Source organism: Hirundo rustica, chromosome 7 (assembly GCF_015227805.2).
Source record: "Hirundo rustica isolate bHirRus1 chromosome 7, bHirRus1.pri.v3, whole genome shotgun sequence".
Taxonomy (NCBI): Eukaryota; Metazoa; Chordata; class Aves; order Passeriformes; family Hirundinidae; genus Hirundo; species Hirundo rustica.
The window spans coordinates 18,614,708-18,628,731 of NC_053456.1; the positions used below are offsets into that span (position 1 = coordinate 18,614,708).

Genomic DNA, 14,024 nt, shown 5'->3' on the forward strand with positions numbered 1-14,024 from the left:
TCTGAGTGAATCATAGCATAATCCTGGGAATTCCACCCAGATATTTAATGCATGCTGCCAAGACTTTTCTGCTCACAAGTTCACAAAATGATACTGCTCTGTGTGCTGATTCATATATTCCGGCCAAGATGAAGCCGTAACATTTACATGTGGCTGCAATTCACGGCTCCCAAAACACTGACTACAGTGATGAGGTTATAAACTCCTTACTTCCATTTCACTGGCTCTATCTGTGCAGGAAATCCTCCCCCCCCCCGAATCCTACATTGAAATAGATCATAACTCAGAATTCCTTATTTTAACTCAAGTATCAGGGATTGTTTTGTTAAAACTCAACATTAAAACTTTTTTTTTTTTTGTGCACCCTCCTCCTGCAATCTATTCTCAAGGACATTTATTCACTGTCAGCCAAATACAAATGTAGAACAGATGGTACCCTAAAGCAGACAGGTAATGTGCAAATCTGAATCACCTTTTATCATAACCATGAGGAACAAGTTGCGGTAATTTATGTTATATCATTAAAGATTTCTTTCCCTCATTCTCTATAAAAACAAAGAGGTATTGGTAGGATTTCTCTCTACTTTCACTTTTGCTAAGAACAGGTTAACCAAGACAGCCACTTTCAGAGGACCGAAATGTACATAAAATAGCCTCAAAATGACTTTGCTTAAAGACTTATCAGGAATGACAGAAAGCTGATATTGATCAAGAAAATTCTTATTTTAAAACATAATCCTATTTTAAAAACTGTAAGAGATTAAATATATTTTCTTAAGCAAAAGCTAAATGCAATAAATTGCTTAAGTTCCTCTGTAGTTCTAGTTAGGTTCAGTTACAAGAGCTTTAAAAGCATATAGGAGCATTCTACCAGTTCACAAGGACAGACCTGGGGGAGCGCAGAGAAATTATGGAGGTGTAGCAATGAGATGGATGATCCTCAGAACAGGGATTTCATGCTCAGCAATATTTGCCATGAGCTTTCTGAACCTTCAGTTTAAAACACACCATAAAACAAGAGGCCTAATTCCCTGTTGCCTTGTAGTCATTTAGCCATGATCAAACTCGAAAGAGGGGAAAAAACCTTCACAGTGATTTGGCAATTCTGTGTACTAACTACAAAGAAGTAAATAAAAGTGCCAAGGGCAGGATAGAGGAGATTCTGCACACAGATTTCTACCCACCTCTCATTAAACACTAGACTGAAGCACGAGTCACATATAATCAACCTGTTGCATAGTAAGTTTTATTACAGTATAAGTTTTGCCACTATTTGAAAGGTATGGGGGGAAACTGAAAGAGTTTTAAAATATTTTAAGTAAATTTGTTATTTTGTATATTCGATGGTCTTCTGTTCTTAGAGTAAGATTTCTTATCATTTTCATGAGATACAAAAAACATGGCACAAGAGTGGAAACAAGAAGGTACCTTGGTGTACCCTTTTAATTTGCTGAGGAGTCCTTTAAGCTTCTATGGGACAAGGAGCTTTAGCCTGAAAGTCAAAAATGTTTCAATTACGCTAAAGATAGAAAAAACAAGCGTAAATCAAAGAAAACCAAGCATGGCATGCCAGAGCTGGCTGAACATTTATTCCTGCCCAGCTGGCTATGCAAGAGAACCTGAAGTTAGCCAAGTAATGGAGAGTAACAATGAAAAACAGGTGCTGCCCATGTGTGGGTATTTTTATTATCTACAGCATAGTCCACCCAAGAACATGTCCCTAAGGATACCAAGTCATTTGGGGAAAGTTTGCAGAACATATTCTGTCCCTGGACGTGTCCCCCTGGCTAGTGTCCTCAGAAAAGGAGTTCTGGAGGCTAGGTTGGCTTTGCTGAGTAGCACATGCCTGCCCACTGGGTCAGCGGCCCAGAAAACCCAGAATTCATCTGTGTTTGTCCACAGTGGTGAGGTGGACAAATGCCAAAAGGCAGCATCTGTTGACCACAGTCTTCACCTGTTAACATGCAATTGTCACTGGAATGTGGACCAGGACAGGGGGGGAGAAAAAAAGACAGAGTATCACCCCATAGCGGATGAACACAGGAACATAGCAGATGAAAACAGAGTGAAAGGGAGTGGAAGATCTTCAAAAATCCTTCTAACTTTTTTCTGTATGACTTATTCTCTGTGCTTTGGTTCACAATGAAACTGCTTAAAAGAAATTCTGTTTATTATTAAGAAAGCCAGCTGCATTGGAACGTGGTATCTTTAGATGGTCTGAATTATACGAATTGACATAGCACTTTATTAACCATTTGACTTACGACTTGCCAATTGTACTTTTTCTCCAAACCCTTCCAAGGTACCCAGGAACCAACAATTTTTTACTGGAAGGTGCTTTGTTTCCTGCCAAAGAGACTGAAACAAAAGCTGTTGCCTGCAGCCTTTGCCAGGGCTAAGCAGTGTAAGGTGAGCGCACACAGCACAGCCAGAGGTACGGCAGAAAGCATACCTTAGCTCCATGCCTCACTAAATAATACATTGGCAACGCAAGCACGCAAGAGATTTGGTATCTCGTAACTACTGTCAGACGTGTGTCTACCAAGCCTCATGTTCGTTAGTCAAATGAGACCGATGAATTAGAGAATGTTTAAAATTGTCTTCCTTTAAATACACTCAAAATGAGCGCAGCAGAGTCACAACTAGAAAACTCAACTGCAAAGAACACAGCGGTAAGAAAGTGCAAATATGCAATTCGTGCTTTTTTGGTTTTGTTTTGTTTTTGTAAATAGGCTGCCAAGTGGGTGGCCTGATACTGCTCATGTAATAAGTGAGAATGGTGGGATAAAAGGAAAAATAATAAGCATGTCTTGCCTCAATCCCATGAATATGAATTATGCACTTTCTAGTTCTCTCTTATTAGATGATAAAATGAGTTGATTTTGCTGGTAAGATATGAGAAATTAATGTTTCAGTGGGATCTGTCTTAAAATACTGGAACCTTGTTACACTAGCTAGAAGAGCATCTGTCATAATTCAAAGCTTAAACAATATTTAAAGTTTTATTATTTACCTATGCATATTTATATCAGGATAAAGGTTGGCATGTTAAATGATAGCCCCAAATAATGTATTTTCTCAAAAATGACTTGGAATTTGGAAGTGCTTTACATTTTATAGTAATGAAGAACTATTTTAGTTCTTCATAAACTTAGTCTGGGTTGCTTTTGTTAAGAAGTGTCTGAAATGTAAATGAAGAAATGTTACAGATACTGGAGGCTCTGCTTACCTGCAGAAGAAACTGTAAGCTTTTCTAGCAACCGTGTCAGAAACATGTGCCCACCTATTTTGTGCAGATAAAAAGAGTCCTAAGTAAAAGATAGATTATTTAGTAATGTGGCCAGAGAATATAGCAGTTGGACTACAGGATTGCTGTCACTCCCTTCCAACGGAACAATTTTATTCTATTCTTGACTAGATTTAGTGGAGAACTTAGGCAGATACTGATCCCCTCTTTCATCCCTCTGAGCCCCTTCCCAGAATGGGAATAAGGGATATTCTTATAAAATAAGGGATCATCCATTTCTCCCAGAATGACTTCTTGATCTGTAGCTTCCTCTAGATCCCGGGGGGGTCTTCTTCAGCAGGTTGGGGAAACATGGGGTTGAATGACAAACAGTCTTCATTTGCAATGTGCTGTTTTTCTATAATTTATCCCAATATGTCCAATGGAGCTTCATGCCAGGGGTTCCTGACAGTGAAGATTAATTGGAATCAGGGTAAAAGAGAAAGGGAGATCTCAGATCCAAGAGCTGGATGAAGTAGTGTGGCAGATCATGAAAGGGACTTGTCACATCCTGTCCTCAAGATATTTCTGGGGTTTTTGGTGTGAGAGTCTTTTTTGTGTTGTGGTTTGTTTTGTTAGGGTGGGGGGGGTTCTGGGGTTTTTTCTGTTTGTTTGTGTGTTTTTTTGTGGTTTGTTTTGTGTGTGTGGTTATTTTGCGGGGGGGGGGGGGGGTGTTTTTTGTTTGTTTTTAATTGAGAAAGAAATTCAGATCAATATGCAGTGGCAAATGCCAGTTATTTGACTACAGACTGTTTCCTAAAGTTAGGAGAAGATTTACCAGTACACTATGCATGACGGTATCACCCCATGGGGATACAAGCAACATTATTCATAAATAGTTCTACAAATAAACTGTATCATTTTCCCATTTTTATAATTTCTATTTACTCCCCTGGTAGTGAACAAATGAAAGAGTTTACATGTAAGAAACATTTAAGGCAGCAAGAATATGCTGAAAATGCAGGTAGCCATTTTGCCAAAGGAGCGCAAAGCAGAACTTAATATAGTCTTCCTCAACAGCTTTCCTTGAATGCATATGTTCACCTACTAATGGAATACACAGTCTGAACGTTAGAGGAAGGCATGTCTCATTGACAGTGCAAGAAAAACAACACCAATTTAATATCCTACTGTAAAGACAGATTTATCAATGACTTCTGCTTTAAAAAAAAACAAAACCTGACATTTACTGGATCCCTGCAATTCTTGAGTCCACAAAATCTATAGACCTTCCTATAGCTGTTCACAAAAGTTCACAAAAAGCATACATTTATCAGATTTATAACATGAAATGAAGAATTACTGTAGGCCTCTTATTAAATTAACGGGAGAGAGACACAAAAGACCCCAGAGAAGAAACACACAAAAAAGAAAATCGACAATTTGACTGCAGTGTTTGAATGCTGTACACTCACTGGCCTCATAAAACAAACACATTAATGCAAAAGGTTTATAGGCAGCATTCATAAAGACCTACTTGTGAAGGTTATATAGCATTTTAGGTACCTTCTTGACAAAAATTCCACCATCCCTTTCTCCCATAATGACTGCTCACTAACTAATGTAATTTTTTTCATACTGTGATCTTCATTTTTCCACTTTCTGCCACAGAAGTACACTTGAGTCTCCAAACTAAGGAAAATGAGAGGACAATGCTCCCAGCAAACTTTTAATCTGACTCAAACCTTACTCCTATCACAGTAATATTTTTTTAAAATATGTTACTCATTTTTATGGGCTCTTACTTACCTGTTATGAGCAGGTGCCATAGGACTGAAAACATGACTGTAACAGACTGTAAGTTCTGCCTTGCCACCAGTCCCATTTGTGGGTAGTCTCCTATTATGCATCTCCTCAGAAGAGAAAAATCACAGACCCACAGATCCAAATTTTCCTGCATCTCAGCTAATTGGATAATGGAATAAGTACTGTCACTAGGAAGTAGTAAATCAAGGTATGTTTGGGAGAGAAATAAATAGGCCAGAGGACAAATATAGACAGCTGAGAGCCAAAAATAGCAGACACAAAATAAAAGAAAAAATCTGATACTTGATAAAAGCAACAGTATGTGCTCTCTCTGTCATTTAAATAAGATAATTTTACAGATGGACAGTAAAAGTTAAAAACTACAACCAGCAGCATTAGTATGAAATTATAGTAATGACTAGGTCAAAGTCAAAATCCATGCTTTTCTCATTTCCTCTATTTTCTTCCGACATTTTCAGAAAGGATAAGGCACTAAAAAGCTGAGGAAACAAAATAAATTACAATCCTAGATATCAAATTTTCCTCAAATATCTCACTTGACATAAATTAATGTTCATATTCTACAGTGGTTGAAACAACTATGAACAAGTAAGGAAAAAAATTAGAAGATCACAGACACCAGCAACAAAAATTGTGAAAACCTCCAATGACCTCTAGAACACATCCAGACCTGGTTTGGGTTTTTTGTTTTGGTTCTCCCCTCCTTCCCCGAGTTTCAGAGGTACACTTTTATTAAAATACATATTTAGAAAGTGACTGAAAGCCAAGTTCGGGCCGACATTCATATTTATTTCTGACACAAATGCAGATATTGCAATAAAATCTCTCTTTTGGGGTGGGAATCCAATTTCACAAACTACTGAGTTTCCACGCAACTTCCCTTCATTCAACGCATGCATGTGAACAAAGCAGATACTCGTTTTACCCACTGTCTTTCAGCCATAGGTCCCACACAAGACAAGAGCAAAAGAAGCTACCACAATTAGTAAACAGTGTTTTGAAAGCTGTGAGGGAGAAGCACGTGTTCTCCAGATTATTTTTGAAAGACAGCATAACACATACCCTGAAAATTACTGAAACCAACAAAAGGACCCACCAGCAATAAAGCAGAATATAGCAGAATGTAGGTATTGCATAAGCATTCTCAAGCAAATTAGGAAAAGCCTGCTCCACAGTCTAAAGTCAATCCTTAGGCGCAGCATAAATCAAGAGTATTTCTAACCTACAGCTGTGAGTTAGGATGAACATTCTTGCAACTGGGGAATTCAACAGCTGTTCTTCTCTGGGCCAGAAGCCAGACCCATTCAAGATCTTTGATAGAAGAAGTACATATGGTAGGAGAAGGAAGGATCTCACTCTTTTGCTTGCAGGAAGGGTTTGGGAGACAGCTTGTATCAGTTAAGGAAAACTTGCAGGATGTTAGCCATAATCAAAATGTAGTTCTGTCAAAAAACTAAAGGAGAAACAAGTCTTTTGCCAACTTCTGGTTATACAGAAGGTGAAAACTGTGAGTGAAGAAACTCCTTTCCATATTTTTCAAGAAAGGTGGACCTTGAAGTCTCCTTTTAAAATTATTCTTGGAATACATTGAATATCCAGCACTCTGCATATGTTTTTAACTCCTAAGTAAAATATTACAGACCACATTAATTCTGGTTTAAAAAATTACTTTAAAACCCCAAAGTCTAACTCCCAACAATGCAGATTAAATTAAACTCTATCAAACATAAGCATATTAAAGGACAGCTACACACATACAAAAATTCCTTTCCAAAAGAAAGGGACTAATGAATTGAGATTTTAGTTACTAGTTGGGCCACAGTTCTTGTTAACATTTCTTTCTTGTTACTATTTTAAATTCATATTTTTTTAACTCAAATCTCCTTTAGAGTGAGATGTGAAAACTTATATTTGAGCATTTGCTACAGGGCAGAAAACATCAAAATCAAACCTGTTGGTAGCCGATTTTAGGAAACAGGGAGCAGAATTCATCAACTGGTGCAAAACAACAGAATGGCAATTTTCCTTCCCGAGCATACCATAAGAAAGACAAAGCCTTTGTGAGCACAGTCAACTGATCAGAAAGGTTGGATATCAACACTTAGCAATTTACCTGACAAGAGCTACAGTGCAATTAGAAGAACTACGCTGGGTTGTGTTTCCAGGCTACCCAAGCAGTCTCCCAGCTAATGCAGTAGCCCTTCTGTCTTGCAGCTGCTTTAAAACGCTATGACTCAACCCACAACACAGACAGCTGTATCAGGTATTAAAGAAATCAGCAATCACCTGTCAAAACACCTTTCATGCAGCACACACTGATTACCAGGCACTCATTCATTAACCCCACTTTGTTTGGAATTCTCACTAATTGCATGCTTGCTACTTTTCCATTCATGATCGACAGCAATTCTGCCGTCAAACTTAAGAATAAAATGTCTGAACAGCACCTTTAATTCACTCTGTAATTTATATATTCCTCTTGTATGAACACACTGAGCCCTTTCACTGACTCCTACTAGATCTGATCTTACTGGATCTCACATCTTCCACTGGGAAATGGCTTCTGCCCCAGCCTGTCCTGCAACCCACAAGGGCTCCCGAGCCACTCTGTGGTGGCCTCTGCTGGCACTATGCACTGGCCTCTGACCCCAGGTACATGTTCCATTGGCAGGGCACACTGGAGCTGGCAGACTTGCCCCTGCAGAAGGGCTCCGTGGAGCTCCTCAAGCAGAGATGGGAGTCTGCCAATACTACAAGACCAGGCCTGATGTTCCAGCACTCGCAACTCCCGCCATCCCTGGTGCCAGATAGGATTGCCCTGGAGAAGATGTCATCAGACAGCAGGAGGGCAGATGTGTTCAAGGAGGAGACCCTAGGTGGATCTCAGCTGGTGGAGCACGTTCCTGTCACTGTGGAGGAGCTGCGGAGCCACTTTGAGGCACTGGGTGGTAGGAAGGTAAGTGCCTGGGCGGGGCAGACACCTCAAGAGAAGGAATGGAGAGAGAACCCAGAGCAGTTTCCCCAGCCTCACACTGCCCCTCTGCTGTGCCCTGCTGGGAATGGGAAGCACTGGCCACAACTCCCATGGATGTCCTGTGGACTGTTTGCATCAGTTTGTTAACAGTGGCTCTCATGATCTACTATTATCTATAGCTTTCCTTACTGCCTAATTTTATTGGTCTGTTTCATTTTAGTGGTTTCTGACTGGTGCTAATTGCCAAGCTAACAGGTAAATTAGTGTGCAGTTGTGTTTAGCTTGTGCTTTTTAGAAGAGGAAAAAAACAAGATATTTCACAGAATCACAGAATAATCTGACTTGGAAGGGCCCCACATGGATCATCAGCTCTTAAATTAATGGCCTAAGCAGGGATCAAATACACAACCTTGGCATTATTAGCACCATGCTCTGACCAACTGAGCTAATCTTAGGGTCTCACATTATAGCTGAGAGAAGAGTTTCCAAATGAAGCTATTTACAAACACTCTAAAACTTTCAAAAGCATTTGCTTCTTTTTGTAGAGCAGTATTGATTCCCTTTCAATGAGAAGCTTACTGTCATTTTACCCATTGGCTTTCATTGCCGTTAACATGACAGGCTTGGTCAAATTGCAACCTTTATTTGGCATCAGATTTTTGCCTGAGAAATGTCTGTGATTTCTTTGAACTATCTGGGGAGAAGCTAGACTTCTTTGAAACTCAAAAAATGCTTCACAGAAGTAATGGATACTGAAAAGGTTAGTAATCTTAAATAGGGTGACTTCATTCATTATAATAGCTAGAAAGTCTTTCACCAAGTCTTTCACCTCTTCTGCGTGAAAACTGAAATGCCCCTGCAAGGTTTGGTTGCTGATGGAGTATTTTATACCTTCCACATTTTAATTCCCCACTTTGTTCACTTATCAGTTAAAAAACAAAAAGTAAACAAAATATCACTTTTGAGTAAGTTATACCTCGCTTCACAATTAAAGACATATTAATACTTGATTTCACAATCAAGTGTTCTGCAGCAGGTGACTCTGCCAGTCCATACAGTCAAGTCATTTACCCATTTCATTTTAATACCCAGGGTCTTCTGGTCCAGAAACTGCAGCTCAGAATATTGCCTGCAGACAATTATATAATTCATACACAAAACTGAGGTGCTAAAAGGTATTATAAAGGTTTTTTATGTGAACAGTAGAATAAAAATTCATGTGATTCATGAAAAAATCTTTTTATTGGCTTTAAACATATAACACACAAAGTAACAGGAACCAATAAAATAAAGGTTAAAATTTTATGGGGTTACTGAGCACTTTAAAGACCATATAAAATAGCCATAGGTTGCTTCTAGGTGGCATGCTCAAGTGCTTTTAAGGTGGAGCTTAGAAATATTTTTAAGATAACAAAATAAACTTTTCTTCCTATGAAGCAAATCATTCAGTATTGCAAACATGATCAATCTTGTAGGAGCAAATTGGTTCTATTTTTAGTCTTACTGGAACAAAGAGTTCCTTACTGAGTGAGAAAGAATACTATTTTGGACTTAAACAGCATTATTCTCTTGAGAAAATTGAATACTTTTCTTTAAACAATACTGAAGATATTTAAAGGTATTTACTAAGCATTTGATGTGCATCAAGCTAATGCTAAAGACTTTAGAGGTTCCTGGTAACCATGGTGTTTATTAATTTTAATGACTGCTAAGTATTTCAGTAGTTAAATATTATACCATGAGATAAAAAACTTACCATGAAAACAACAGCATTTGTATTAGGATGCCTTCAGAAAGCACATCTTGACTATAATTCTATCATCAAGAAGTCACCGACACAAGAAGATACTTATATCACAATATAATAAAAGGCCATAGAAAGGTTTCAGCGAACTCATTGCTTAAGATGCAATATCTTTCAGCCATAGTACATTTCCATGGGCAGGAGGAGGGAAGAATGAGATGATGCATTTTCCTTGGATTGTTTTAGTGGTTCCACTCAGAAGCCATAAAGAAAGTTAGAACAAAATTAGAAGCAGCAATATGTAAAACTAAGTCAAAGCCATAGAAATCACAGTGGAATCTGAAAAATTGAAACAAAATGCCAGAGAACTACATCAGTTACCTTATGCACAAACGAATATCTTTACTAACTTTATACTCAGGAATAAACTGCCAAATGTTGGAACCCTGCTTGGACTGCCTCTTGACTTACCAGACTTTCAACACCAGGCCCATTTATTTACATTATTCCAAAGGAAAAACATACTTTATTCTGAGGAAGAATACTGCTGATTAAATATTCTAAAATCTCTCATTCAGGTTGCATTTTCTTTGCAGTGCTGTTATTTGTATATGTAAAAAATTAATAGAGCATATCCGGTCAATTAAATCACACTAAACCATAAAGCCACTTTTAAAGAAGAACATCAATCATATAAAGAACACTCTGCTGCTTCAGAAGTGAAAGACTTCATTATAGACAACTGCAAATATATTCAGACTTTGCCCAAACTTATTTATTTGGATGTATTTAAGACTTCATATTGCAACAAATAACATAAAACTAGTAAATGTCAGTAAATACCAAGGTCAGTAATTCTGATGCTAAATCACTTGGTGAATTCAAAGTAATTTGAATTCACCTGAGGTTATCCCAGTGGAACTTGGATGTATTTCTTTCTTAGGAGTATTAATAAGTTAATAATGAAGTCCACTTTTGGAGCCTTTTAATTTAGGCTTATTGTATCCGGCCTGTCCATATCCTTTCATTATTAAGACTTGAACAGTTAAATAATCCCGTTCTGTTAAAAGGAAAAGTATTTTCCCCTTTTCTATAGGAAAAAATGTTTCTTAGGAAGTAACAATATATTAAAACATCAATTTACTATACTGGTGTCTCATTGATAAGAAATAACTAGTTTATTAGCACACAAAGGTGTGGAAATGCTAAAGCAACTAAGGCCCATGTTTTCTGTAAAGTGATTATATATGTTTTTCTTAAAATATGTGAAAAAAATCCCAACTGAGAAAGTAATTTCATGCTTACTTCTTACAGAAACCTATTCAAAGAACTCATTAAAACCATTCATTTAAATAATCTGGTATATAGCCATTAAATTGTGTCCCTTGCTGAAAACATACAAACTGCTGCCAGAAAGTAAATGAAGGCAACCGATGTTTAATGTAAAAGGTTAGACCTTCATTAAAATTGTCAAAACAAGCAACATCTTTTTTCCCTTAGCACACTCAGAAACATTTATATTAATTTAGCATAGCCACATAACATGGAAAAGAATGGAAATCCCATAATACCTGTAGGTCTGTTTTGTACCCTGTTAGCACTTGCATCGTCCTATTTTTGCTATGGATGAATGAAAGGGAGTGCGTACACAGGATGGCCCCAGAATTCCCCTTGTTGAAAAGCTTACAACTAAGGGGAGTGCTGTATGGTCAGCCATATAGCATAGATGTATTAGAGAGAAGCATATAGATAGATTTTGGCTTCATCTCTTCCTTAACTCATTCTTTTTGTGACACGTGCATTCCCCCTTTTGTTTTCATCAACATTTTCTAATGTCAAAAGATTCCACAGGGAAAGACCAAATGAAAGGAATTTTAATTGCAGACCATGAAGAATGGCTTTTGGTAAAAAATCTTTTTTTTCTTTTTTTTTTTTTTTTTTTCCCCTTTTTTTTTTTTTTTCTTTTTTTCCCCGTAAGAGGAAAACTTTTTCCTCTGCTTTTAGTTTCTAAGTAAATCTATCAGTTCTTTACAGGCAACTTACAAACCATCTCACTTTAGTTATTCTTATTTAACTCATCTCTAAACTGGCCTTGCTTTTCACAGTTTGGAAGATGTATTAAATTTTTGCTTTTCTAGAAAGTGTACATGTTGTCAGACATCTCCCCAGCATTTACAAACTTTTACACTAGGAAAAGCAGTTGCTCTAATGGTAAAAATGAAGCTTCCCAAACTTCCTTTGTTCACAAACAGTTCCCCAAATTATTACAGTATGTTATGCATGTGTGCATGTGTGTATATATATACACACACAAAGGCCCTCTATAATGTACTGCTGTTCCTCCCTGTTTAATCAGTGAATTGGCACAGACTCACATTTCATCCCTGTTTATCACCTGCAGTTCTTCAGTTCCTCTGTGCGATTTCCTCCATGTTGGTTACACCATTACACTTGTTGATATAACTTTATGCAAAACTGGATTTGAAATGGGCACAAATGATTCACACTTGGGACACATCAACATTTCAGACCTTCTCCACCACCACATCTGCTAACTAGTTTCTCTAAGGTCCCTGCAACTTGTTTCACCACTTGCCTAATTATTAAGCAACTGTGCTTCGGTCAAACATTTGAATGTGTTTCAAATAAAAAGTGATAATTTTTTTTTTTAGCAGATCCTTAAGAACTCTTTTATTCTTCTGCCTTCAATTCATCTTTACCCTTTTGTGGTTTTTTTGGAGATGTGGACAGCAGAGGAAACATTCAGTTATGGGATCTCACCTTATGGGGTCATCCCATCTTCCTCATAGTGAGAGAAGTTACCGTTTGAGCTACGGCAACAATGAAGGTTGTTAGGAAAAAAAAAAAGTAGGACAGATCAGTTGGAAAATTGGAACTTGTGTGTCATCAGTTACTTACAAAAAGTTAAATTTGGTTTTAATCTCATCTACATATAAAGCACAGCTGAGCAGGTTGCATTTTTATAAGCAAGAGAATAGGATGGATTATAGACATACGCTCTCAACTGAACTTTCCAAAGGAAGTCTTCTTTATGCTACGATTCACTAGATACTGGTTTATTGCTTTGTAATGTTCTTGTTGTTTACTGCTTATTCACAATCCAAGAAGATACATAATGTATCACGTGCTGAGGATGACGGTGGGTGATTTTTAGGATCACTTGTCCTCAACAAATTGCAATGATTTCAGGTGTGGGTCTCATTTTTGTCTGATTATTGTCTATGTTTTCTGCGAGACTCTTAAAAAGATTTCTTGTCTGGTTTTTTGGCTGTTGTAGTTTTAATTTAAAGAGGCAATTTTCATGTTATGATGAGTTGAATCTTTTGTGGAGTACAGTTAAATAACAAAAAAAGTATTTTGACAGTGCACCAAATGCCACTTCCCAGGATGACTGAATTTTCTAGGAAGACAGTCTAAAAATCACAGTTATTTCTGGAACAGAGAAGTATTTAAACAGGACCATTTAAAACCAAAAAGCACATTGTCTCTAGGAGATTAAGTCCAATTTCTTTTAATGCTGTTAAACACCATAATTACATGGTAACACAGTAACAGATATCCATACAAACTTGAATATATATACAGCAGATTAATAGGGATTGAAGACTAGAAAACTAAAAGAGTGTATAACACAAAAGACTTTTTAGAAATAAAAGGCTTCTGACAGTTTTTGAGATTTCCAGGACTTCTACCCATATCACTGCAGATATGACAGAGTTTTGCCTGTAGATTTTCAGTAAAGACCACTGAAGTTAAATATCATTTAATTTTGTGCAACTTCTACAGATGACCCAGTAATTTTTAAACAGAGAAGAATCTCATTCACTTCAGGAAAACTGAAAAATAGAAAAGCATCAGGTTGGGGTTTTCTTTCAATATGCTAGTACTGTAATCTCTACAATCTATTTGTAGAATAGAAGTTTCTATGTTTGTTTCTACGTGAAACATATGAAAAAAATATAAGGTGTATGAGAATAAATATAACCATGTTTCCATTTGCTCTCCCTCCCTTTTTTAGAAGGATTTAGAGGAATGTGATTTTAATTTATTTTTTTTTTTTAATTTCTCACAGTGCAGTGTGAGCTGTGGTGGTTGCAAGAAGAAACTAGATTTTGCACCTAGCTAACTTCATTTTCAAAAAATGGTAATTTCACTCCAAACAGAGAGGAGATTTCATATTTTCCATATTTCTTTAGAGCCTGATTTACCTTCTGCTAAGTTCAGGATTATAG

General features: G+C 37.2%; 1 long non-coding RNA gene across 1 annotated transcript in view; it reads right to left on the reverse strand.

The window, feature by feature from the left end:
- The window catches only part of LOC120755147 (uncharacterized), a 49,748-nt gene extending 42,502 nt beyond the window's left edge, over positions 1–7,246 (reverse strand). Inside the window, exon 1 of the long non-coding RNA XR_005701650.2 lies at positions 7,167–7,246. This is a non-coding gene — a long non-coding RNA (uncharacterized LOC120755147). The remainder of the gene's footprint in view (positions 1–7,166) is intronic.
- Positions 7,247–14,024: the final 6,778 nt, after the last annotated feature.